Source organism: Balaenoptera ricei, chromosome 12 (assembly GCF_028023285.1).
Source record: "Balaenoptera ricei isolate mBalRic1 chromosome 12, mBalRic1.hap2, whole genome shotgun sequence".
Lineage (NCBI taxonomy): Eukaryota > Metazoa > Chordata > Mammalia > Artiodactyla > Balaenopteridae > Balaenoptera > Balaenoptera ricei.
The window spans coordinates 29,266,143-29,293,048 of NC_082650.1; the positions used below are offsets into that span (position 1 = coordinate 29,266,143).

The 26,906-nt window shown below is 37.6% G+C and overlaps 1 long non-coding RNA gene across 5 annotated transcripts in view; it reads left to right on the forward strand.

The window, feature by feature from the left end:
* Positions 1–26,906, forward strand: part of LOC132375896 (uncharacterized) — a 102,497-nt gene that overhangs the window by 47,269 nt on the left and 28,322 nt on the right. For 4 of the 5 annotated variants that reach the window (XR_009506150.1, XR_009506151.1, XR_009506152.1 and 1 more), the window contains exons 3-4: positions 1,825–1,918; positions 8,856–8,896. This is a non-coding gene — a long non-coding RNA (uncharacterized LOC132375896). Of the gene's footprint in view, positions 1–1,824; positions 1,919–8,855; positions 8,897–10,354; positions 10,770–26,906 lie in introns of those variants that run through there. The other variant, XR_009506149.1, reaches the window with a different exon arrangement.

The window sequence follows — 26,906 nt, forward strand, 5'->3', positions numbered from 1 at the left end:
AGTTGGATACATTTGTCCTCTCTCCGAATCAGTTTCTGACGTGTTATTTTACAAGTTCTTGGTCTTTTTCTAAAAACTGACAGGCTTTTGGAAAAGTTAATAATTCAGAGTAAAATATGCTTATGTCTGCAAACAACAGAGATGAAACAATGTGCCCCATTTTTACTCTGAATCTTCCTAACGGTATTAAAAATACAAACCCAAATCTGAAATAGAAAACGTGCAAAAGACTTTAGCCTTTAAATCTTCTCTGCAGGTTTTCCTTATCATACAATGTTCTCAATTTTCCTTGAGGTGAAACAATTTAGAGCCCAGCTTTAGACCACTCTATCCTATACTACAGAATATAAAAAGGGAAGAAGGTTCTTAGAAAAATGTGACTTCTATGAAAAATAGCTGTATTACACCAAAATGATTATTTCTACATTTTTTCAAATGAATGGAAAGATAAATTTGAGGATGATTTTCTTATAAGTGATACTAACATCTTTTATGAATGCATCAGTGCAAATCAGATTTGATATCTTGTAAGGAGATATGAGTAGGACTTATCAGGTTTTGCAATGATACTTCAGTTATATCTGGGATGTAGCTGTCAAACAATAAGAATAGCCTCTGAGTCCATAAAACAATATGCCGTCTTCAGACTAAAGATGAATCCTGTATTTTAGAACACAAAAATTTCCGTTTCTTGGGTTGCTATTCCACCTGTCCATAACTTCACAGAAAATTACCTACTAGAAGCTCAAACTCAAGTACATAATTTGTGAAGTAATAGATAAATTCATGGAAAGAAAGGAAATCCTTTCTGCTGACAGACTTTGCTGTAAGCAGTGGGGGAAGGACTAGCTCGTCTCCCCTGGAACCCTTGGGTTCCTTTGCCTGGAATCCTCTTCCTCCATCTTTGCATGGCTACCTCTGTCTTGCCTTGGGATCTCAGCTTAAGGGTCACCCTACAACGATCTTTCTGATCACCCAGTCTAAGTAGGTGCCCTATTATATAATTGTCCATGTAGCCCTTATAACTAACTGATATTCTTGGGTTTTGTTTAATGTCAATCTCCTTGCACTTGGAGAGCATGAACTTTGTGATATTCGTGCTGTAATCCTAGCTTCTAGAACACCTGCTAAGGCAGGTGTTATGGGTTGAACTGTATCCCCAGGCCCCCCAAAATATGTGTTGATATCCTAACCCCCAACACCCCAGAATGACCTTATTTGGAATACAGTTGTTGCAGATGTAATTAGTTAAGATGAGGTCATGTGTAGTAGGGTGGACACTTAGTCCAAAAAGACTCTCTTCTAAGAAAAGAGAAAGACATACAGACAGAGAACACTATGTGAAGACACAGACACATGGAGAAGATGGTGATGTAAAGACAGAGGCAGAGATTGGAGTTATGCTGCTACAAGCCAAGGGATACCTGGGGCTACTAAAAGCTGGAAGAGGCGAGGAAAAGTCCTTCTTTAAAGCCTTCGGAAAGAGCATGGCCCTTCCAACACCTCAATTCCCTTTTCAAATGCTGATGGCTCTCATTCTACCCCTTCACACGATGACCAAATACATGCCTTAAAAATGATACTAAAGTAAAATGGGATTTTAGCAATAAAAACTTGTTGTATAGCAAATGGGCTGAAACATATTCTATTGCAGTTTTCTGGTTCAGCTTGAAATAATATTGCTATAATTTCATCAGAAGTACTTATAGGAGGAAAGATTTTTACCATAACTTTGTATTAATGTTACTGTAAATTTGCATGTTTCAGCTAGCATTATTTAATAATTTTAAAATGCATTATATATATATTTTTTCTTTCTTGCAGCAATAAGAGCATGCCTTTGGGACAATGGATGGAATCAGAGTTGAACTGAAGCCAACTCCAGTTTTTTAAGGAAAAATTTTCATGACACTTCCAGGTGGGCAGATTCAAAGACAGCATGAATCAGTCTCAAAATGATAAAGGAAATATTCTGGGTTATTAATTCCCAAAGTCTGCATGACCAAAATAGTAATAGCTCAGAAATACAAATTCAACATGTACTCATTGTTAAAACTGATGTTTAGTGATTCCTTTCTTAAAAATCTGAAATCACTTGAAAACCAATCATATATGTGTGTGTATATACACATATATATATATGTATACACACACACACACACACACACACACAAATATACGTGTGTGTGTGTGTGTGTTTGAAACCACTAGCATTTGGGAACTGAAAAAGTTTATGATGAAATCCTTAGAAAAGCTACTATAGCCAGTCACTCCATTTATATCGAGTATACCTTCATAAATCAGTGGGAAGTGTGTTCACTTATTCCTCGGTGCCATAAGAGCAATTTCTTTAGCAGGCATATTATCCTGCTAAAGAAAAATTACAGTTTTCTCTCTGTCTCATCTGGACACAATACATAGAATTAAGTAAAAAGAAGCAAAGGGATGTACTGAAAACAAAGATCAGACTTTGTCGGGGATCATGTGCAGGGTCTGAGAGCATTTCCTGTCTCATAGGAAGCGTTCACATCATGACTTGTCATCTATACTGTCTGGCCCAGTGTCTCCTAATTTCCTGGAATAAAACCAAACTAAGCAAAACAATAAAAATGACAATTTTTCTATGTTTTGGAATTCCAAACTCTTATTACTGGAATGCTAAATCTTTCAATCCTACTGGCTATTGTGCCGTCCAAAATTAACAGTGGTTTTTAATGGTTTGTTTTTTTAAAATGTTATGCTTCTATGTATGTCCCATAAATTATAACAACTTATTTTAAATGTTACTCTAAAATTCTGCAAAATATTGGTTTAATACTCAAATCAACCTTTGTTTTTACTTCTGCAAATGGCTTGAACAAAACTCATTCTCCCTTAAATATTCATTGGGTTTTAGATGTAGGCAAATGACCGGAAAGTGAGTAATAGGAAAACAATCCTTAGTTTCGTCTGTGAATTTGCCATTCTTCCCCTCTACATGTTCTTGCTGGCCTAATGGTTTCCAAATCTGGTCCATATTTCATCTTTTTCTTATAAAAGAAACCATCCCATACGGAAACAGGGTTATATTTTATCAGTACCATCACCACCAACTACATCACCATCACCACTTTTCAATTTGCAGAAAATTCAGCATTATCTGCCAAGTTGGCAAGATGTCAAAAGTGCATAGATTGTTTTAATGAGAATAACTTCTTCCCTTGTAGATGAATTTTAGGGACTCATGTCAGGTGTGGGAGAGCTTCTGTGTCATATGCTTTCACATCGCACAAATTAGTAGGATGGTACAGGTACAGAGGCTTGAAGAAATCAACAAAGAACTCTGCTTTTCAAACCAAGTTGAGAGTTGATTTTAGGATACCCTTGGGAATGTGCAACCATGAGTGAGGTGTCCCTGGAGTAAAGGGTCAAACAGGAGCTGCAGGATGGGTTGAGGTGAGTGTGGGTCAGTATGTGTGTGGTAGAGGTTTGGCTAGTACACAATTTAATATCTATTTTTAAAAGAAATTCAGATTATGGAGGCAAATGCAAAATTTTCATAAAATTTTAGGACAAAAATGTTCTGTCCTATTTTCTGTTTCTGGAGCAAACATTCATAGAGAGTACAGATTCATTTAGCTTAAGGAGAAGCATTTCAGGTTTATCCAATCCAGTGTCGTTATTATATTGGTAAGGAAATAAAAGTGACTTACCAAGCCACTAGAAGCTAGATTTTCTGACTGTCAAGCCTCAACTCTGATTCATAGCTCTCTGAGGAAAAAGGAAATGCAGAATTAACATCTATTGAATATCATCCATGGGCCGGACACAGTGACAGCTGCCAGGCACTGTCTTCTTCCCAAGCAGAGGTTAAGGGCTAGGCTCCCAGTTAGATTTCTTCAGCAGGAAATTGGTTCCATCTCTTATTACCTGTGTGACCTTAGACAGGTCACTTAAGTTCTCTGATTCCTAGTTTCTTCATGTATAAAATGTGGTTCATGAATGAACCTTCTTTACTGACAAGGATTAAGTGAGATAATCCTTAAGCCTTAATAGTGTTTGACACATAAATGTTGGCTCAATGAATATTGAATACAAAAAGAGGAAAAGAAACTTGGCATGTCATAGGGGTGTGGGGGATGAAGTAAGTGGGAGGAGATTTTATGCCTATTTTTACAAATTAGAGTTGGGTAAAATTCAGTAATTTGCCAACAAATTGCAAAACCAGAATGTGAAGTTTTATCTGTTTCAACCCAAACTTCAGGTTGTGTCTGCTATACCACAATGCCTTACAGAAAGGTTAAGAGGCTCAGGGAACTAGAAAGAATGCTGGGATCATCTGCTTGGAGAGCTGGCTACTGGGCTCATGCTGAGCTCTGAAAGCCTCCTGGCAGCTTCCCAGTAACTCTAGAAATCTACGAAGCTCTGAACTGGGTGCTGCCCAAGTGGCAGAGGCCAATGAGAATATTCAGGTGATAGTGTAAATATCACTCTAGGTTAAAGTCTGGAATGTAAACTTGGCTTCCTTCAGCTAATTACCAGTCCATTCTCAAGGGCAGGTGCTGTGTGTGCTCTCTTTCTGCACAGCTGACTTACTCCATGCCCAGAACGCTAAGCACTTGCTCTGTAAGAACTTGCTCTGTAAGAACTTGCTCTGTAAGAACTTGCTCTGTAAGACCTTGCTCTGTAAGAACTTGCTCTGTGTCAGCTCTGCCAATACTGTGACCTTGGGGAGGTCACTTAAGTCTTCAAGGCTGGTTTAGGACAGACGCTCAGGCCACACCTCCAACGAACTAACGCAGATTCTTACAGAATGAGACCCTGAAATATCTAATTTCTATGTAAACTTTTCACTGAAGTCAAGCTTACATCAGAAAAAAAAAAAAGTACAAAGCCTATAAGTGTACAGTTCCACTAATTTTCACAAAGTGAATACAGTCTCAAATCAAGTAATAGATCAATCCAGACCAGAAGACACCCCTTTAGGCCCCCTATTAGTCACTCTCTCCCAAGATAACCACTATACATTCTGACTTCTAACATCATAGCTAACTTTTGCCTATTTTTGATATTTATATAAATGGAGCCACACAGTGTATGTTCTTTTGTGTCTGGCTTCTCTTACTCAACAGAATGTTTGTGAAATTCATCCATGTTATTGCATGTAGTTACAGTTTGTTCTCATTGTTATATAGCAGGGGGTCAACCTCCTGGTTTTTTGTTTTTTGTTTTTTTTCAAATTAATTGATTAATTTATTTATGTATTTTTGGCTGTGTTGGGTCTTCGTTTCTGTGCGAGGGCTCTCTCTAGTTGCAGCGAGCGGGGGCCACTCTTCATCGCGGTGCGCGGGCCTCTCACTATCGTGGCCTCTCTTGTTGCGGAGCACAGGCTCCAGACGCGCAGCCTCAGTAGTTGTGGCTCACGGGCTTAGCTGCTCCGCGGCATGTGGGATCTTACCAGACCAGGGCTCGAACCCGTGTCTTCTGCATTGGCAGGCAAATTCTCAACCACTGCGCTACCAGGGAAGCCCCCAACCTCCTGTTTTGTGAATAAAGTTTTATTGAAGCACTCCCAGGCTGATTATTTGTTCTCCCTCCCCCCTCCCCCTCCTTCTCCTCCTCCTCTTTCTTCTTCTGATGGCTTAGCAGTGGTAAACTATTATTATGATTTTTTGAGCAAATGTCAAGAGGAGAATGTAATAGAATTTTATAAATGAATATTCTCAATTGAATCACATTCTATCAGGGTTTGGCAATACCTATCTGTGTGAAGATGAGATATATGAAATCTCAGTACAGAACAGCATTAGATGAACATCTGCAATTGATTTTGATCATACTTTGAACTTCAATGAAGCAAAATGTGTACTCCCCCAAAGAATTTCATTCTTCATATTAATAGACCTATATTATCAGAAACTGTATTCAATTATTATTTTGTTTTGAATGGTATCAATTTTAAAATTGTGAAAACTGTTTCTCTGTTGTGATATAAGTACCTGCATCCTACATAATAGCCTCAGTTTTGATTTTTCTGGCCCACAAAGCCTAAATATCTACTGCATGGTCCTTTACAGAAAAAGTTTGCTTATCTCTGCTCTAGACAGTGCCCAGTACTAAAACTAAGTGTACACGCAGTAATTTCTTTTGCTTGTTTCTGAGCCTTGGATAATTTTTTCCAACAGAGAGAAGCACACAATTTTTCTCTTATGAAGGTTATGTTCTATACAGGGAAACCAGGCAATAAATAAAAATGGATAATAGATAAGGGAGTACTATGATTAAAATAAGATGATGTGATAAAGATGATGGGATAGAGTGATGGGGATGCAATTAGATTGGGTGGCCAGTGAAGGCATTACTGAGCAGGTACCTGAGAGTTAGGAATGATAAAAAGGGGCCAGATGGGCAAAGAGTTTGGGGCAGACCGTAGAAGCATTGGGAATAATAAGTGCAGAAATCTTAAGGCAGGAATGAATTTGGTGCTTTTGAGGGAAATAAAGAAGGCCAGTGTGGCTAGGCCAAGATTAGAAGTGAGCTATAGTGAGAGGGCTGGCAGCACCCAGGGCAGGTCTCCTGTCTGCCTCCTGCACGGATCATGAAGCCTTCAGGCGAATTTGTTTCTGTATCGTCTACAGCTGCTTTCACACAACAATGCCAGAGTTTAGTTGCCACAGAGACTGTTTGGCTGCCAAAGCTGAAAATATTTACTATCTGGCACTTGACAGAAAAAAGTTTGCTGACCACTGCTCTATAGTAACCAATCGCGAGTATACCAACATTTCTTTATCCATTTTACTTTCGATGGGCATTTGGATTGTTTCTAGTTTTGAGTTAATACAAATAGTGCTGCTGTGAACATTCTTGTACATGTTTTTGGTAGCATGTGTACATATTCCTATTGGATGTATGGCATGTGTATTTTTTGAAACCTCTGATTGATTCTAGTGTACAGACAGGTTTGGGCACTTCTACTTCAGAGATGTTTAGAGAGTTGAAACCCAAAGTGTTTAAACTGTCGTGCCCAAGGTTACACAGAAAATAATTGGCAGAGCTGAGACTGGCAACCAAACCCCTGTTCCATGGAACAGTGTTGTTTTTCCACTGTAGTTCCTATAGCCGTTATCTTTAGAACATTAACTTAGAAGGTCTTTACTTATCCAAGGTCCTTCACAAATATGACTCTTTTCTACCATATGAGTTGTACCTTTTAAAGAACAGGAATGGATTATATAAATCACTTAATCCAACCCCTTCATTTTATAAATAAGTAAACTGAGGCATAAGAATATTAATAATTCGCCCAAAATAGGCATTTGAATCATGACTTTTATCATCTACTACAAAATGATTTTTAACTTGCTGTTGCATCTGCACTTGTCTTTACATTTAATACTATTCCAGTCAATGAACTGACACAAGGAATGCCTATTTGCTTCAACAATTTAAATTTACAGAAATATCTAAATTAAAACTAATAATTTCTCCTTCCCCTTCCAGCTCTATGGCCTCTCCCCTGCTTCTAGGTGATCCATTTTAACAATTTGTATTTTCATCATCTACATATAAATATATTAAAATGCCTGTAACTGGCATGAGTCCACAACTTTGATGAGGAAGAAACATAACTTAATTTTTCTTTAACTCAGATTAATTTCCGGCTTGAGGTTCCATCCCATCAGTTAGGTGGCCACTCAGTCTCAGTTAATTTGGAATAACCTCCTTTTTTCCTATAACTGGGCCTGCGTTTCAGGGAGGGGGTTATGTAGTACCAAGAAATTGAGTGGGAGGGAGAGCATGAACAGCATCTGATTCTTGGTAATCATAGTGATATTGATACCTTCCTTCATCTTGGCCTTGGCCACTGGTTCCCACAAATGCATTGGCCCCTGTTGTCAGACCATGTCAGGTGTGGTGGTTTCTGTGCCATGAATGAGCCACAGCAATCTGTGCCAGGCTGTCTGAGGCCTTACCTGCCTGGATTCCTACAGCCATTTCCTCTGCAGGCTCTTGCCAGCCTCCCTGCCCTCCACCTGGAAATCGAGTGCAGTTTCCTCTCGTCTTAGATCCCACCAGCCTAGCTGTAGTTTTCCAGTTGCTCAGGCTTCATCTGAGGCTTTTGGCATTGGGCCCCTTTCTTCCAGGCTCACCTCCACACTCACTGCTTTCCTTCTAATACACTCTCACCTCTTCCCAAGCTGGGAGCATCTCCTCTCCAACCTTTAATAAGCATCCTTGTACACGTGTTTTGTACACTTGTATTTTCATTTCTGTCAGATACCTTTTTCCAGTCAGGCAGTGGGGAGACCCCTCTCTTCTCCAACCCTCAAATATTTGCAAGTTTGACTTTTTGGAAACCAGTTGCTAGAATGGTTCTTTTGTCTGTTCATACCTCATTGGGAACAACATGCTCGGAGCAGTCTAGGGGCCTGAATGGGGGTAATGGTAGAAGGAGGTAAAATGTGAACTACTGGAAGAAAAAAAAAAAACATGGTTAATATCAAATCTTACCCTACTACAAAAGTAGGCACATCTGTAAAAGAATTATTTAGTTTTACTTTTATTCTAAAATTGACATTATACAATATATCAAACTGCAGCTTGTACTTTTTCACTGAATGTATCTTGGACAAATACATGCATACAGATATGACTCATTATTTTTAATGGCTTCATAGTACAGTTTGTTCAATTATTCTCCTTGCTGATGGATATCCAGGTTGTTTTTGTTATTACAAATAATGATAGTATTAACCAATATTTATTTGGTATTAAAATATAGTAGACAATGTTTTAAGCACTTAACATGCATTCTATCATTTAATCTCTATAAAAATTTCATGTGATAGATATTATTTTGCCTTCTTTTTTTGCAGATAAGAAAATTGAGGCACATAAGGATTGAACAACTTACAAGGTAAGTTATGGATTTGAATTTCACCAAGTCTAACTCTAGTGGCCGTGCTCTTAACCATCACATGGTTCTGTGTTTTTCCTTCAATAAGCACACCTGTATACAGGTTTATATAGTTTATTTTTATTTCTGTCATATAACTACACAGAACTGAGATTGTAGGTAAAGTCTCTGTGCATTTTTATATCTTGACAAATGCTGGCAGATTACTTTTGGACTGAAGCAATTTACAGAACCATCCCAAGTGTTCAAGAGTAAGGATTACCCCCAAGACTTACCAACAGTGGGTGTCAGACCTTGTCTGAAGTTATTTCATGCTGGTAGGAACACTCTCCCTCCATCCCAAATGATAATCAGGTGTTTCAGTTTTCACTTCCGTGATTACTAACGTGGATGTCAGACGTGGATTTTCTTAGGTTTATTGGTCCTTCGTATTTCCTCTGCTGCAAATTGCCTGTTCACATCTGTCATTTTCTAATTAATTTGCAAGAGCTCTTTGTGTATTAGGGGTATTAAGCCACTGTCTTATATGTACTGTAAATATTTTCTCTTACAAGATCATTTGTTTTCTTCTTTATACCACACAGTAGTTATACATGTTTATTTAATCGACTCTTTTCATTTTTTCCTTCATAAACTAGTTACATAGTACTCTATAGTATGAATAGTTTTTTAAAAATATAATATTATTTACCCTGTTTCCTGTCTTGCTAAAGAAAGCTTTTCTCATTCCATAGCTATACAAATGTTTTCCTGATTTTTCTTCTAATATCTTTACAGTTTTTCGTGTTTTATATTTGGTTCCTTAATATAGCTGGAATTTACTTTTGAATATTGTAAGATAGGAGTTGATGTTATTTTCTTGCTAATAGATAGCCAATTATCCCAGTTTCGTTTATCATATGTACTTTGAATTGTATGTATAATGAATATTATACTTCCTCCCCCAATGACTTCCACTCCCAGATATACTTGGATCTACTTCTGGACCCTATTCTTTTCTATTGACTTATCTTTTTTAATATCAGTATCATTCCACTTTGATTCCAGTAACTTTAAAGTAAAGTTAGATATCTGTTAAATGAAGAACTCTCCCCCATTTCTGAAACAGAACTATAAAGTTCATTAGATACTTTTCTTCTCCAGATACTTAATAATATCTCAGTAGACCAGGATGCTACCTTCTTATAAACTGGTTTTCTCATGAATGAAGAAATGCAACTTTTTTAGGCAAATGAAGCTCCTTATGTCTGAAAAGTTACACGATGTGACATTTTTCAAATTCTGTTATATAATATTATCAATGAATTCACCTTGAATTTGGATTAGAATTAGCATTTTCTCTCAGCTTTAGATGTTATCTAAAGTTCAGACAATAGAGAAATAAGCCAATAAGGGGAAAAAGCTAGCAAAGTTATGACTGATAAAAATCATTATTTTTGGGCTTCCCTGGTGGCGCAGTGCTTGAGAGTCTGCCTGCCAGCGCAGGGGGACGCGGGTTCGAGCCCTGGTCTGGGGGGATCCCACATGCCGCGGAGCAGCTGGGCCCGTGAGCCACAATTACTGAGCCTGCGCGTCTGGAGCCTGTGCTCCGCAACAAGAGAGGCCGCGATAGTGAGAGGCCCGCGCACCGCGATGAAGAGTGTTCCCCGCTTGCCGCAACTGGAGAAGGCCCTTGCGTGGAAACGAAGACCCAACGCAGCCATAAATGAATAAATAAATAAATAAATCATTTAAAAAAAAAATCATTATTTTGTTTGAATAGAAACAATTGAATTTAGCAATAATTTAACTGAAAAGTTAAATACTTATTACTCTTGTAATTCAATGTTTATTTTTGGTGTCCCTTCCCCTGCCCCCAATCTTTATCACTAATTTGCACCCAGCTTTAATTTTAAAAGCTTTTTATTCCAAGCTTCACTATGGATGTGAGAGAGCTAAAGTTTACGGGTTTTTTAATGCCAAGATCTTAACTAATTTTCCATCAAAGTCCATGGGTGAGTTGGTTCTTGTGACTTTTGCCTAGGCTATTCCTGTTTGTAAATGTAGCTCCATAGGCATATTTCTCTAGATCTGTCTACGTTCAAGCAATCCAAATAGAACCGCCCTGTATGTAGTATATTACTAATTTATAACTGAAACTGGCACAACAATGATTCACGTGCTGTATGTAGTATCCATTACTGCTTCCTACGAACTTTGAATACATTTTTATTTTGGGAAGAATTCTGTCTGAATATCCACCACAGTGGATTTTTGCCCTCATTTCCGTAGTATTTATTTTGGGTGGTGTTTGTGAGACGATGAGGATCTATTTTGGTTGGGGACCCTACTCTCTTCCCAGAGGAGGAAGTGACAGCCCAGTGCTTTGTCTCCAGCTCCAAAGCTGTTAGACAGTTCAGACAGGGAGCTCTGTCAGCCAGGCACCAGGAAGGCTTCTCTCTTCTGATGGAACAACTGAACAATTGTTACTATTTACAATGGGCCAAATGGAGAAGTATTCTTAGAACAATAAGAAAAGGGAAAGTCAGCCACCAGACAGGAAAGAAGGCTTTCAAGCAACATCAAACTCAGAGAATGTGAATGTCTTTTAAATGTAAACAGTTTACCCACAGCACCTCTCCAAATAACAATACCAGGGGTGCTTGCCATGTGCGAGGCACTTGACTTACACTATTATCTCTAATCCCCTAACAACCATACAAGACAAGTGTTAATCCCATCTGACACAGAAAGAAACCGAGGCCAAAGAGCTTGTAATAACTACTCCATGGCTGGTAAATGTGGAATTCAAACCCAAATTTGTATAATACAGTTAAGATATCCCCGTACTCTTACCTACCTTTTTTTTAAATTAAAAAATGCATGGAGGTTTACAGTTTTTAATGGGTGAATCTATAATCTCCTTACAAAAAGCACCAGGTAGCACTGAGGGCTCCGTTGATACTCTGAAATATGTTCTTTCTGAGTTTCTCTGAATACTGCAGAGGCAATGGGAATCAGAAGAAAACTTGCTAAATGCTGTGTGATACTACAGCCTCCTTTGTCACATACATAATTATTCCCTCTCTATCACTCTCAAACTCTGCAAACGACCCGTGGGATGAACTCTTATTCTCTTACAGTAACTTCAAACCTTGAAGTCAAGTGTGTAGATTAGATATCTATAGTCACAATAACCATCATAGTAATTTTTAACAGACCAATTGGGTTATCTATGGCACAAGTATGATATATGCATCTGAAAAATAATCATCTGTTTTAAAAGAGTTGGCCTTCTTTTCATTAGAGTTTTAACATTTCACTGAAATTTTCTATTAAATGCTAGATCAATGAAGCAAATCTTACCTTATTTGTAGATAATTTACAATAGGGGAGAGGAGAAAATAATGGATCTAAAAGTGAGATGCTCACTGGGTTGTTTTGCATATGTAGTAATATATGAGAAAAGGTAAATAATTGATCTAAGAGCTATAATGGACCATGAAAAGTTGTTAGCTTTCTAGTTGCTTCTGATATAATGACACAAATAATTTTATAGTTTTTTGCTAACTTTTTCTTTTGTTCCACTGGGCCCAATCTGGGCCTACTCTACACCTAGGTGGACAAAGGGGATGTTTGTGTGGTATTATTTAAAGCTCCCCTTCTCACTGACGAGTACCATGCTTTCATTCAAGATTTCCTTGTCCTCAGCTCCTGCAATGGCCTGCCACCATTTTTAGAAATATCCACTCTGTAGAGGGGAAAGGAACTTCATGCTCCCACTAGCTCTTGTTGATAACATTTTCACGGATAGGTTAGTCATACATTAGTTACCATCACAGAAAGCAGGATTCTGGGCAAATAAATCAGACAAAGCAGCAGAGCACAGGACAGGTATGCGAAGTTAGGATGGTGAGAATAAGATGACTGGCATCTGGAACTCTGTTGAGGACACTGAACACCAAGAGGAGGGTGGGGTGGAATGGATAAAGAATGATAAGAAAGAAAGCATTAAAAGAAAAATACTTCCCCCAAAGAGGAGGTAGAAGACTTCCTCATCCTTTTGCCTAAGGTTCCCTGAAGTCTATGGTTGTTAAAATGATCCATCTATAGGACACAACAGACCTTAGCATGGCTGCCATTCCTACAGTCCTCTTCAGAGGGAAACTGCTGTAGCCGCAGCACCTGCTGAGGAAGTTACTCTAGGAAGCTCCTCAGGCATAAGTGTCCATATTTGCTCCACATCAGCCTGCTTCCCACAGACAGTTGGAGCAGCGTGCATGCCTAACCCAAAGGCAGTAATCTAGTCAGACCAACAGCCTCCAAGGTGGTCTGCCCTCTATGAATAATGGTGATTGCTTGCACAACCTACTTATTTTTACTTAAAAGAGCGATTGACAGACCAACTGTGGTTCTTCAGACTTCAGTATTTGGCAGACATTTTCTTGAAAATGAACAAAGTGTGTCTGTCATTTCAAAAAAAGACCTGGCAGTATGTGTTGTGAATGATAAAATTTAAAATTTGAAGTGAAAAATAAAGTTTTGGAAAACGTGTAGCTGCCATCTTGAGTTTGACAGCTTTCCAAAACTTAAACACTTTTTTTTAAATGCTGATGAGATAGGTGATATTAACAAATGTGATTTTTTGGATACCGCGTAATGATGTGTCAACGTTTACAAGATCTGCATATCTCATTGAACTAAATTTTCCAGATGACTAATACTTAATATTACAAAAGCCACGAGTGAAATGTTCATTTAAAGTGCAAGGTAGATAAATGATTTTTTTTTTTAGAATAGTGAATTTTAATGTAACCGAGTAAGCAAATTTCATTGATATGATTTCAAACTTCATGTTGCAACTAATCTTTAAGAAACCACCACTTGCTGAGTTTTGGTGTTCTATCAAAGAAGGATATCCATAATCATCTGGAAAGGCTATTAAAATACTCCTCCTTTTTCCAAATAAACATCTGTGTGAGGCCAGATTTTCTTCACATACTTTAACCAAAACAACATAATGCAACATATTGAATGCAAAAGCAGATATGAAATCTAGCATTTTCTTTTAAGCCAGACACTAAAGAGATCCACAAAAATGTACAATAAATGCATGCTTCTCCCTAATTATTTCCATTTCTGAATATACAGTTATTTTTCAGAAAATGTTATTTATGTTAACAGGTAATGAGTTGATTATTATTATTTTAAATGCATTAAAAATATTTTTTAAACTTCTCAATTTTAATTTCTGATATGGTAAATAACGATTGATATAATCCACATAAAAAAAACCACTTTGGGTTCCTCAACAATTTTTAGAAGGAAGCTTAAGACCAAAAAGTAGAAGCTACTGCTTTTATTCCCGTTCCTTCTTGAAAAAGGTGGGTAACTCTGAAGAGGAACTACATTTATGGTTTCATTGCAAAAGAAAAAACATCAGATACAAAAAATTCAGAAATGTCCAAAAGGAATTTCTGTTTTTGAGACCAAAGTCCCAAGTTAAATATATGAAAAGTAAAATAGACAAAGACCCACACAACCAAAATACTTTCTTGGCATACTGATAGCTCATTAGCTAGGAATCCAGCATAGTGTATGAACGCAAAGTCAGCTACTAGGTTACATTTAAACTAAGACAATAATTGCACAAACAGGTTTAATCATTGACAGTGCAAAAAAAGTCATCTATTTTGAATCAAGTGAGAGACTTTCATATTTTCAAAATATATGTATTCTTTAATGCCACCAGATTTAGTTACTAAAAATTGGGTATTAAACAAAGATCTTATTTGCACTGCCTTATTCACATACAATATTCAGATAACAAAAACAAAGCTAAAACTTTTAAAGTCATGCATAAGCAACTGCTCACCATTTCTTCAGAGGCTTTGATAGTATAAGAAATATTATATTTTGGTGATGGTGGTAGTTTAAGTTTCAGTCAAATTCTGTCAATTACAATAAATTTCAACAATGACAGTCTCAATTGTTGAGCTTCCAGACTGTGTTTTGTCAAATATTAGCTTAAATAGGTTATTATCTCTGACTTAAAATACCTTCGTTATTAAGATTTTTGTATATGTACTCATTATAATAAATATCTGATCTGTAGCTTTTTTGAGTTTTGGTGCAATATTGATTAATGTTTTTCACTAAGTAAGAAATAGGTGTATTTTAAAGAATACAGATACAGACCTGCGGTGTTGTCTTGCTGTTTTTATTATTGTAGTTATACTTCTTATACATGGGAAAAACTGAAAAAAATTTACAAAGTAGCTACATTAACCAAATTCAATAAAATCTAAGTTAACTATGATGGTTGAATCAAAGATGTGGCTTTCCAGAAGTTAAACCATTGCTGGCAGCAAGCCCCTGGCACTACTCTAGCAGAATTATTTTGGTTTGACATGAAGATACTACAGTGTTTAATAACGGTAAGATGGCTGTATTCACTCACAGGTCTTTGTTTTAACCAAACTGCAGCAAAACCTTCCTAGGTACAGGATACTATGATATCATTGTTCTTCACTCATGTTCCTATTAGTCAGAACTCTTGAATTCATCGGGCACTGAATTCCCCTAATGGTACCAATTTTGACAGTGATCACCCAGATGATCCCGCATTTGATCACATCAATTATTTTATTACCTTTAGAAATGAAAATGCAAACCTTAAAAATTCTGTAGAGAACTTGAGTGACCTCAACTGTGTGACCTCAGAGTCCAGTTGAAGAAACCATGCTTCAGAGTAGAAAGCCTTGGCTGGAGCTGCAGGAAATAGCCTGCCTGCAGAGGAGATAGTCAGGGATGATTTTATTCCTGAAATTGGAAATATACAAGCTTGTCAAAGCTTTCAGAGCTATCCTAATTGAAGGGCCACAAGGTAGAGAAGCTACTCCTCAAAAGAAGAGCCTGGGGCTTCCCTGGTGGCGCAGTCGTTGAGAGTCTGCCTGCCAATGCAGGGGACACGGGTTCGAGCCCTGGTCTGGGAAGATCCCACATGCCGCGGAGCAACTAGGCCCGTGAGCCACAACTACTAAGCCTGCGCGTCAGGAGCCTGTGCTCCGTAACAAGAGAGGCCGCGATAGTGAGAGGCCCGCGCACCGCGATGAAGAGTGGCCCCCACTTGCCGCAAGTAGAGAAAGCTCTCGCACAGAAACGAAAACCCAACACAGCCATAAATAAATAAATAAATAAACCCAAAGTTAAAAAAAAAAAAGAAGAGTCTTTCTTTTTCTCGGGAAAGCTAAAATTTACACATTGATTTCCACTTACCATTAAAAATAGGAAGTTTCCATGTCAAGAACATTTTTACTTGCAAATTTTATATAAAATTACTAGTGAGCATATTTTGGCAACATTTGCCCCATTCTAAAATCTAAAGCAGAAGTCAGCAAACTGTACCACCTGTGAGTGTAATTCAGCTCACTGTCTGTTTTTGCACAAGTGTGAGCTAAGAATGTTTTAAACATTTTAAGAGTATTGTCTTTAAAAAAATAAAATAAAAAGGAAAAAATAAGCCAAATAATAAACAGAGAAGGTATGTGGTCTGCAAAATACAAAAGAGTTACTCTCTGACCCTTTACAGGAAAAGTTTCCAACCTCTACTCCAAAGAACTGCCTATTTTTTAAAAGTAACATCAGTCTTGTCTTGGGGGAGGGGTTGATAGTATTCATATTCTGTCCTCTTTCTTCTTGATCTTCTTTCATCCTTTACCTTTGCCTCGCCTGTTATCAAATTAAAGGCTTTTAATATATTGCTATATATATTTGTTAAATAAATACTATCATTCAGTCCTTTATTTTAAAAACAGGTGAGAAAGCAATTTATATTAATCCTCTTATTTTAAAAAAAACACTAAAATGAAATAGTCTGCTTAAAATTTTTTTTTCCTGTGGGACAGTAATCTTGAGAAAAAGAAAATGTGACCTATTTACCTTAAATACAGTATTAAAGCAAAACTATTCCTTATAGTCTTCAATTTGTCCTCTCATTCTTTTCTTTAGTAATAAAAAAGTAGGTCACTAACGTTCCCTAAGTTTGGGAGTAACTTGAAAAATGTTTAACCCGCGCTCAGGGCTTCCCACGCGGAATAAGTAATTACTAGACCCGGTGAAGGATAACAGAACATGAACTTCACTTTCTAAAGCTCTTTTCCCAGGAATTAAAGCATGAATAATATTTGTTTAGTAAAAATCTAAATGGATTAATACTCTCTAAACCTGCAGAGAAATTCACTTTCAGAGCTGCAAGAAGGTTTATAAGCTTCATTAATAATCCATTTTAAGTATGATTAAGTGCTTAGAATATTTTTAAATACCCAAGAATTATTTGTTTGATTAACTATTATGTTCTCCTTTACCTGACTCAGAGAACACATTTAAATAGTTGAACAAATGTCATAATTACTCACTAAGGAAATACAATGTGGTGGGTAAGTGTCTGGGTTCTATGCCATCTTCGATGGATTATTTAGGAAAGAACATTTGAAACTAAGTCCACAAGAATATGCACTGGGACACAGACTGCTGATGAGAGCATTTGGTCCTCAATTCTGAACTTGAAAGACTAAAGAGAATAATGTTTTCTTCCCTGAAGGCAGATAGATGGGTACTTGCTAAGAACTTCCTTAAGCAAGAAAGCTAGGATCCCTGCCGCGTTCTCCAGCCCCTCACAGTCTCGGTTTCCTTCCTTCCGGAGTTCTGCACAGGAAGCAAGAAAGAGGCACCAGAAGAGGGACGCTGTGAAGCACCCTTGGTTTTCTAGGACTTGATCTACATTAACCTGTGTGCTGCCCGTGGGTCTAGATGGTGAGCCCACCATAACCGGAGGCATCTCGCCTGTTAAGAAATGCTGATCCAGAACTTAAGAAGCCTCGGGGTCATTAGGGCTGCACCCAGCACGCCCCTGGCACATCACGCACACACCTCTTTGTATACTAACTCTTGCCAGCAAACAGTTCTGTAAGGACTTTGGAGGAGGTCGTGCCCTCCAGGTCTCTGGAAAAACTGGTAAAGGTCTCTGAGGACACAGAGGGCACTGCCTTCCCAGCACCAGGAGAATCCTGCCCTACACCCTACCGTCCTTATCTGCAAACTCAAAGCGTGGTGTTCAGACCCCCGTGGCTGTGGGCAGCAGCCTTCCCAGAGCTGAAACTACAGGCTGCTGGAGCTGCTCTCCTGGGTGCCTCACTGCTGCTCCTGAACTTCCACTCTAAGCTCCGTTCTTTCCCTGACCCATCAGGCCAGCTTGGACCCAAGTCCCGACATGTCCACGTTCTCAGACTTTATCCCTCCAAGTATGCATGAGTCAGGGCAGCTGGGATCTCTGGATCTTAAAGCACCTCCTCCTGCACCACTCCCACCCCTACCGCCTGACCACACCTCCAACTTTGCCCCTGCTGGATCTTGACCTTTGGCGCTCTCAGAGCAGCCAGCCAGCTTGAAGTCTGAGCTTTGGCCTGCGTCCTATAATTCAACCTTGTCTCCTCCTCAGGCTTAATGTTCCTACACTTGTTTTATGAACTTACCCTCCAGCTCTGAGCTCTAGCTCTGCCTTGGCTGGCCTGTTACCTGAGCCACAGAACCAGGCTGGCAGAGTCCCTAAAGTCTCTTCATGCCTATTCCCCAAGTTTGCTGAAGCTATTTCTGTGCTTCCAGATTCCAAGGAATCTCCAAATATAGGACAAAAGTGGAAACTAAGGGAAAGAGAGTTAATAGGGAGCACATTGTCCCAGTAAATTTCCGCTATGAATGCTGGATGAGGAATTACTGAAAGGCAGTTCTTACATCACCATTGACAAGTATTCTTAAGGGAAGGTGAGGCTTGGGTGATAGAATGAGATAGATATTCACTGGAAGTAGAACAAGCCTGAACCGAAAGCTCATCTCTTTTACTTGGCTCCTTTCATAGATAAGAAAATGGAGAACCAAAAATATAAATTGACTTGACCAATATCACTCTAACTAAAATAGAGCAAAGTTGGAATGAGAGTCTTGCTTCCTGGTTGGGTATGGTATTCTCCACCTTTGTTCTTTCAACAAGCATCCATTGAGTATCTACTCAAGGCCATGTTATTACAATGTACCAATTCTTGGGTATATAATAGGTGTTAGAAAGATTCAAAATAAATATAACAAAAGGAGCCATTTTAAGGGACAGTGATCTGGTTAAAAAAAAAAAAAGTAAATATATCTTAAGTATTTTAAAGTAATCCAAGGTTATTTATGCTTGTGTGGTAATAGAAGTATATGTAATAAATAAATAGAAGTTTTCATGGGAATTCAGAAAGAAGAACCATCAAATTGGACTGTGATTCTCAAGGAAGACATGTTGGATGGTACAGAAATTAAACTGGGAGACAAAAGGTAGGATTTAGATCCTTTGAAAGCAGTGAGAAGGATTTTTAAGTAGGAGAAACTGAAGTTTTTTTTGTTGGGGATTTAGAAGAAAAGGTTGTATTGTTTGTGTAGGGACAAATTATAGAAAACCTTGGGAAAAAACAATCAAAAGTGTTCAGTAGTCACTATTGTCCAAATTTACTACCAAAATGTAGCTAGAGCTCCAATTTGGTAATGAAAGTATAAAAAGGTCTTGATTCCCAATGACCTCTGTGTCTCTATTTACTTAAATTTGCATACACATCATGATCTTTGCTTATGAGTTACAGAAGCTGAAACGAAGAACTTAGGTAATATTGCTTTCAGCAGTTGAATACCTGCTATAAAAATAAAATCAAATTCCAGAAAAAGCAAAAATTAATTAAAATGGTTGTTATAATTTCATCAGAGCAAATGTCCAATACCATTATATCTGCCATGAAGATCATTTAACTGCAAAAATGTTTTTTTGTGATATTTTTAAGAAACTAAAATCTATTTTCATAGTTCCAGCTTTTATTCCATTAACTGATATTCCATGTGATGCTTATTCCACAAGAGCCAAAGCAAAAATGATCCGTGAAGAAGACATTGTTGTTATTGTAGTAATGGTCTCCACTAAGAATTAAAATGCTCACTATTTTACCTATAGTTTTGGGGAGAGATCAGTATTTTATACAAAAACACTTTTGGGCACAAATTAATTTTTCTCGTGCCTTGCTTTTTTTAAATTAAATACCTTCTGACTGAAAATTGTTTCTCCATAATAATTGGTAATAATAAAATAAATGTATATTGGAAGATTTTCCACAAAGGTTGTCTCAGTATATTCTCATAAAGTCTTGCAAGGTAGCAATTACTGTTTTATTTTTTGATGGGTCAGGATATTGAAATCCAAATTAATTAAAAGTCTTTTTAATTCCTATAACAAGTCAATGGAAAACCCATATTTTGAGTTCATGGCTGGCTTCCCAGTACATTGTTCTTTTCATCAGTCTTGTATACCATGTGTTGATTGCAATGGAGCAATGATTGAAAGTCCCCATAAAGGTTACCTTAAAATTGTTTTATTGTTTCAGCCAAAGTATTTTATCATAGTCAAATGTGGTGATTTGTACTCTTGTGCTTACTCTGCACTGGTCCACCAGCACTTTGCTTGGCACAGTTTTAAAGCTCTCACTTATAAGTGGAAACATATGCCCTCCCTCATCTCCTGTGTCTGCTCTCCCCTCATCCAGTATCCTCCCTCTCACCCGGATGCTGCCACATCTAATGAGCTTACAATTATTTTTAAACTTCTTTCCATGAGGTGGTATCTGCATACCAGCTGAGGGAAGACAATGTAATCCATCTTGCAGAAGTTAAACCATAGGTTATGTGAAGACCAGGAGGTAGTAAGAAGGGGATATTTGATGAAACTCCCCATAGAAATGTCAAACTCCATGTCACATTTCTATCTGACTCCAGATTTCAGAGTTCAAAATGTTTGTGCTAGAACCAATCAGTGGAATTATTTCAACTTCGGAGAAATATTTCTCCCAGATTAACAAAGAAAGACAGAGAGAGAGTGAGAGCGAGAGAGAGAGAAATGGAGGGAGAGAGAAGAAACGGAGGAATGGAGGAAGGAAAGAGAAGCAAAGAAAAAGATGAAGAGAAAAAAAAAAGGAAAAGAAAGAAAAAGAAAAGAAAAAAGGGGGGTGGGCAGGGCTTTTTGTGCATGCATGTTTTCCTACTCAAAAAAGTAATAATGGCTTAGCTAATTTGATTCATTTGGCCACTGAAGATGGTTTTGCTTAGAGGACAAAAAATTTCATCTGGCCAGTGGCCTTAATTTGCAAATTCCTATCAGAGGTTATTAATGGGTAAACAATGCTATGACCAAAGAACTAGACAAGGGTATATACATATTCCTGTTGAAGAACAACAAAATCACATGTGAAAGAACAATTTAGATAATGGTCCAGTACCATGTAGTTGTTAGGAGCTATTGCCTGAGGTTTCCACCTGAGGTCAGGAAGGAACATTACATGGCCCTGCCATGGCCATGGCGTTCTCATCTCAGTAAACATCACCACCAGCTACTTCGGTCCAAGCCTGGGACCCATCAATGCTTTATACTTTCTTCTCAAAAGAAAAACACCAGGAAAGGGATCTAAGAGAAAGAAATCTCCTGACTAATTGGAAGGTGGGCGGGTATGCTAACCAGTCTTCTTCATCTCTCTCATCTTTCTTCGCTGCAGCTGTCTTACTTTAAGCACCCATTTTGTTGTGCCAGTATAATTCCAACAGTAATTTGACTCTTCCTTTCTCCCTAATCCAGCTACCATGCTCTTTCCAAAACACAAATAAAGTCCTTTCACTTAAAGAACTTAAAATCCTTGAATGCCCTGCCCTTGCCTCAGGGTAAAATTCAAAGGCCTTCACCAAGAATGCAGGGCCTTTTATGAGTCAACCCTTATTTAATTGTCAAGTCTCCACTTCACATTCTTTCATCCCTCAAACTGCCCATTGAACAAACTTCCATGTGGTTCCAGAAAAGGCCACACTGTGTCATGATGCCCCCCTGTCTGTGCACAAGCTGCTCCTTTGGAAGGGTCCTCTCCCCTGCTATTTCACCTGACTCGCTTGCTGCTGACCTCATCTCTTTCGACAAGTCTCCCTGCCCCAGCCTGCTTCCTGGTGTCAGAATCTGTTTTAGGTATCCCTCCGGAGGCTCACTCCCATCTCAGGATCTACTTTCCCTTATCATGGCAGCTATCAGAATTTGTTCGCTTTTCTGTGTCCACACTAGATTTTTAACTCCTTCCTAGCAGGCACCTAACACATTCCTGGCACAGATAGATGCTCAGTTCAGTAAATCCTTGTTTAATGACTTAAAGAATTAATGAACTAACAAACCACATGGTAACCAAAAGAAATGTAGAGGAGACAAGGATATGAAGTTTGGGATGGGTGGTAGTGGTGGTAGAGTTGTTTCTCTGCAGTGTTACCTAAACTGGATAAAATGGCAAGAGTCCAAAACTGGATTGGGTTCTAGTCTAACTTTGACCCTAACAGTGCACCTTCAGGCTGGCCTCTAAACCTCAGCTAACTTTTCTATGTATAATATGACTCTCATATGTTTTTTGGTATGTGTGTGTGAGGATAAATAAAATATCACAATACCGTGTTTACAACATTTGCTAGAACATGCTAATAATTAAAAATCTAATAATTGAGAATCTAATAAATAATAACTACAGTCCCTTGAAGTTCTTTCTCTGACCCTACTGAAGTCAACTTGTTCAAATCAACAACCAAAGAGCTTTAGATTAGCAATTTAAGATAGCGAATTATCAATTAAGCAAACAAAAACTTCTTGTACAGGAGAGGGCAGAGAGCAGAAGCAAGAAGAACTACAATCCTGCAGCCTGTGGAGCAAAAACCACATTTGCAGAAAGATAGACAAGACGAAAAGGCAGAGGGCTATGTACCAGATGAAGGAACAAGGTAAAACCTCAGAAAAACAACTAAATGAAGTGGAGATAGGCAACCTTCCAGAAAAAGAATTCAGAATAATGATAGTGAAGATGATCCAGGACCTTGGAAAAAGAATAGAGACAAAGATCGAAAAGATGCAAGAAATGTTTAAGAAAGACCTAGAAGAATTAAAGAACAGACAAACAGAGGTGAACAATACAATAACTGAAATGAAAACTACACTAGAAGGAATCAATAGCAGAATAACTGAGGCAGAAGAATGGATAAGTGAGCTGGAAGAGAGAATGGTGGAATTTACTGCTGTGGAACAGAATAAAGAAAAAAGAATGAAAAGAAACAAAGACAGCCTAAGAGACCTCTGGGACAACATTAAATGCAACAGCATTCGCATTATAGGGTTCCCAGAAGGAGAAGAGAGAGAGAAAGGACCCGAGAAAATATTTGAAGAGATTATAGTCAAAAACTTCCTTAACATGGGAAAGGAAATAGCCACCCAAGTCCAGGAAGTGCAGAGAGTCCCAGACAGGATAAACCCAAGGACAAACACTCCAAGACACATAGTAATCAAATTGACAAAAATTAAAGACAAAGTATTAAAAGCAACAAGGGACAAATGACAAATAACATACAAGGGAACTCCCATAGGGTTAACAGCTGATTTCTCAGCAGAAACTCTACAAGCCAGAAGGGAGTGGCATGATATACTTAAGGTAATGAAAGGGAAGAAGCTACAACCAAGATCACTCTACCCAGCAAGGATCTCATTCAGATTCAATGGAGAAATCAAAAGCTTTACAGACAAGCAGAAGCTAAGAGAATTCAGCACCACCAAACCAGCTCTACAACAAATGCTAAAGGAACTTCTCTAAGTGAGAAACACAAGAGAAGAAAAGGACGTACAAAAACAAACCCAAAACAATTAAGAAAATGGTAATAGGAACATAGGTATCAATAATTACCTTAAACGTGAATGGATTAAATGTTCCAACCAAAAGACATAGGTTTGCTGAATGGATACAAAAACAAGACCCATATATATGCTGTCTACAGGAGACCAACTTCAGACCTAGGGACACATACAGACTGAAAGTGAGGGGATGGAAAAAGATATTCCATGCAAATGGAAATCAAAAGAAAGCTGGAGTAGCAATACTCATATCAGATAAAATAGACTTTAAAATAAAGAATTCTACAAAGACAAGGAAGGACACTACATAATAATCAAGGGATCAATTCAAGAAGAAGATATAACAATTATAAATATATATGCATCTGACATAGGAGCACCTCAATACATAAGGCAACTGCTAACAGCTTTAAGAGAGGAAATCGGGGTAGGGGATTAAGAGGTACAAACTACTATGTATAAAATAAGCTACAAGGATATATTGTACAACACGGGGAATATAGCCAATGTTTTATAGTAACTATAAATAGAGTATAACTTTTAAAAATTGTGAATCACTATACTGTACACTTGTAACTTATATAATATTGTACATCAATTATACTTCAATAGAAAAAGATTTAAAAAATAAAGAAACTATTGATAAAAAAAAAAGAGGGAATCGACAGTAACACAATAATAGTGGGGGATTTTAACACCTCACTTACACCAATGGACAGATCATCCAAAATGAAAATAAATAAGGAAACAGAAGCTTTAAATGACACAATAGACCAGATAGATTTAATTGATATTTATAGGACATTCCATCCAAAAACAGCAGATTACACTTTCTTCTCAAGTGCGCACGGAGCATTCTCCAGGAGAGATCATATCTTGGGTCACAAATCGAACCTCAGTAAATTTAAGAAAATTGAAAACATATCAAGCATCTTTTCTGACCACAATGCTATGAGATTAGAAATGAATTACAGGGAAAAATACATAAAAAACACAAGCACATTGGAGGCTAAAAAATACGTTACTAAATAACCAAGAGATCACTAAAGAAAACAAAGAGAAAATCAAAAAATACCTAGAGACAAATGACAATGAAAACACGATGATCCAAAACCTATGGGATGCAGCAAAAGCAGTTCTAAGAGGAAAGTTTATAGCAATACAAGCTTACCTCAAGAAACAAGAAAAATCTCAAATAAACAACCTAACCTTATACCTAAAGGAACTAGAGAAAGAAGAACAAACAAAACTCAAAGTTAGCAGAAGGAAAGCAATCATAAAGATCAAAGCAGAAATTAATGAAATAGAAACAAAGAAAACAATAGCAAAGATCAATAAAACTAAAAGCTGGTTCTTTGAGAAGATAAACAAAATTGAGAAACCATTAACCAGACTCATCAAGAAAAAGAGGGAGAGGACTCAAATCAATAAAATTAGAAATGAAAAAGGAGAAGTTACAACAGACACCGCAGAAATACAAAGCATCCTAAGAGACTACTACAAGCAGCACTATGCCAAAAAAAATGGACAACCTGGAAGAAATGGACAAATTCTTAGAAAGGTATAACCTTCCAAGACTGAACCAGGAAGAAATAGAAAATATGAACAGACAAATCACAAGTAATGAAATTAAAACTGTGATTAAAAATCTTCCAACAAACAAAAGTCCAGGACCAGGTGTCTTCACAGGTGAATTCTATCAAACATTTAGAGAAGAGCTAAAAACGATCCTTCTAAAACTCTTCCAAACAATTGCAAAGGGAGGAACACTTCCAAACTCATTCTATGAGACCACCATCACCCTGATACCAAAACCAGACAAAGATACTACAAAAAAAGAAAATTACAGACCAATATCACTGAGGACTATAGATGCAAAAATCCTCAACAAAATACTGGCAAACAGAATCCAACAACACATTAAAAGGATCATACACCATGATCAAGTGGGATTTATCCCAGGGACGCAAGGATTCTTCAATATACGCAAATCAATCAATGTGATACACCATATTAACAAATTGAAGAATAAAAACCATATGGTCATCTCAATAGATGCAGAAAAAGTTTTTGACAAAATTCAACACCCATTTCTGATAAAAACTCTCCAGAAAGTGGGCATAGAGGGAACCTACCTCAACATAATAAAGACCATATATGACAAACCCACAGCAAACATCATTCTCAATGGTGAAAAACTGAAAGCATTTCCTCTTAGATCAGGAGCAAGACAAGGGTGTCCACTCTCACCGCTATTATTCAACATAGTTTTGGAAGTCCTAGCCACGTAATCAGAGAAGAAAAAGAAATAAAAGGAATACAAATTGGAAAAGAAGAAGTAAAACTGTCACTGTTTGCAGATGACATGATACTATACATAGAGAATCCTAAAGATGCTACCAGAAAACTACTAGAGCTAATCAATAAATTTGGTAAAGTTGCAGGATACAAAATTAATGCACAGAAATCTCTTGCATTCCTATACACTAATGATGAAAACTCTGAAAGAGAAATTAAGGAAACACTCCCATTTACCACTGCAACAAAAAGAATAAAATACCTAGGAATAAACCTGCCTAGGGAGATAAAGATCTGTATGCAGAAAACTATAAGACACTGATGAAAGAAATTAAAGATGATACAAACAGATGGAGAGATATACCATGTTCTTGGATTGGAAGAATCAATATTATGAAAATGACTATACTACCCAAAGCAATGTACAGATTCAAGCAATCCCTATCAAGTTACCAATGGCATTTTTTATGGAACTAGAACAAAAAATCTTAAAATTTGAATGGAGATGCAAAAGACCCTGAATAGCCAAAGCTGTCTTGAGAGAAAAAAATGGAGCTGGAGGAATCAGACTCCCTGACTTCAGACTATACTACAAAGCTACAGTAATCAAGACAATATGGTACTGGCACAAAAACAGAAACAGATCAATGGAGCAAGATAGAAACCCAGAGATAAACCCACACACCTATGGTCAACTAATCTATTACAAAGGATGCAAGGATATACAATGGAGAAAAGACAGTCTCTTCAATAAGTGGTGCTGGGAAAACTGGACAGCTACATGTAAAAGAATGAAATTAGAACACTCCCTAACACGATACACAAAAATAAACTCAAAATGGATTAGAGACCTAAATGTAAGACACTATAAGACTCTTAGAGGAAAATATAGGAAGAACACTCTTTGACATAAATCACAGCAAGATCTTTTTTGACCCACCTCCTAGAGTAATGGAAATAAAA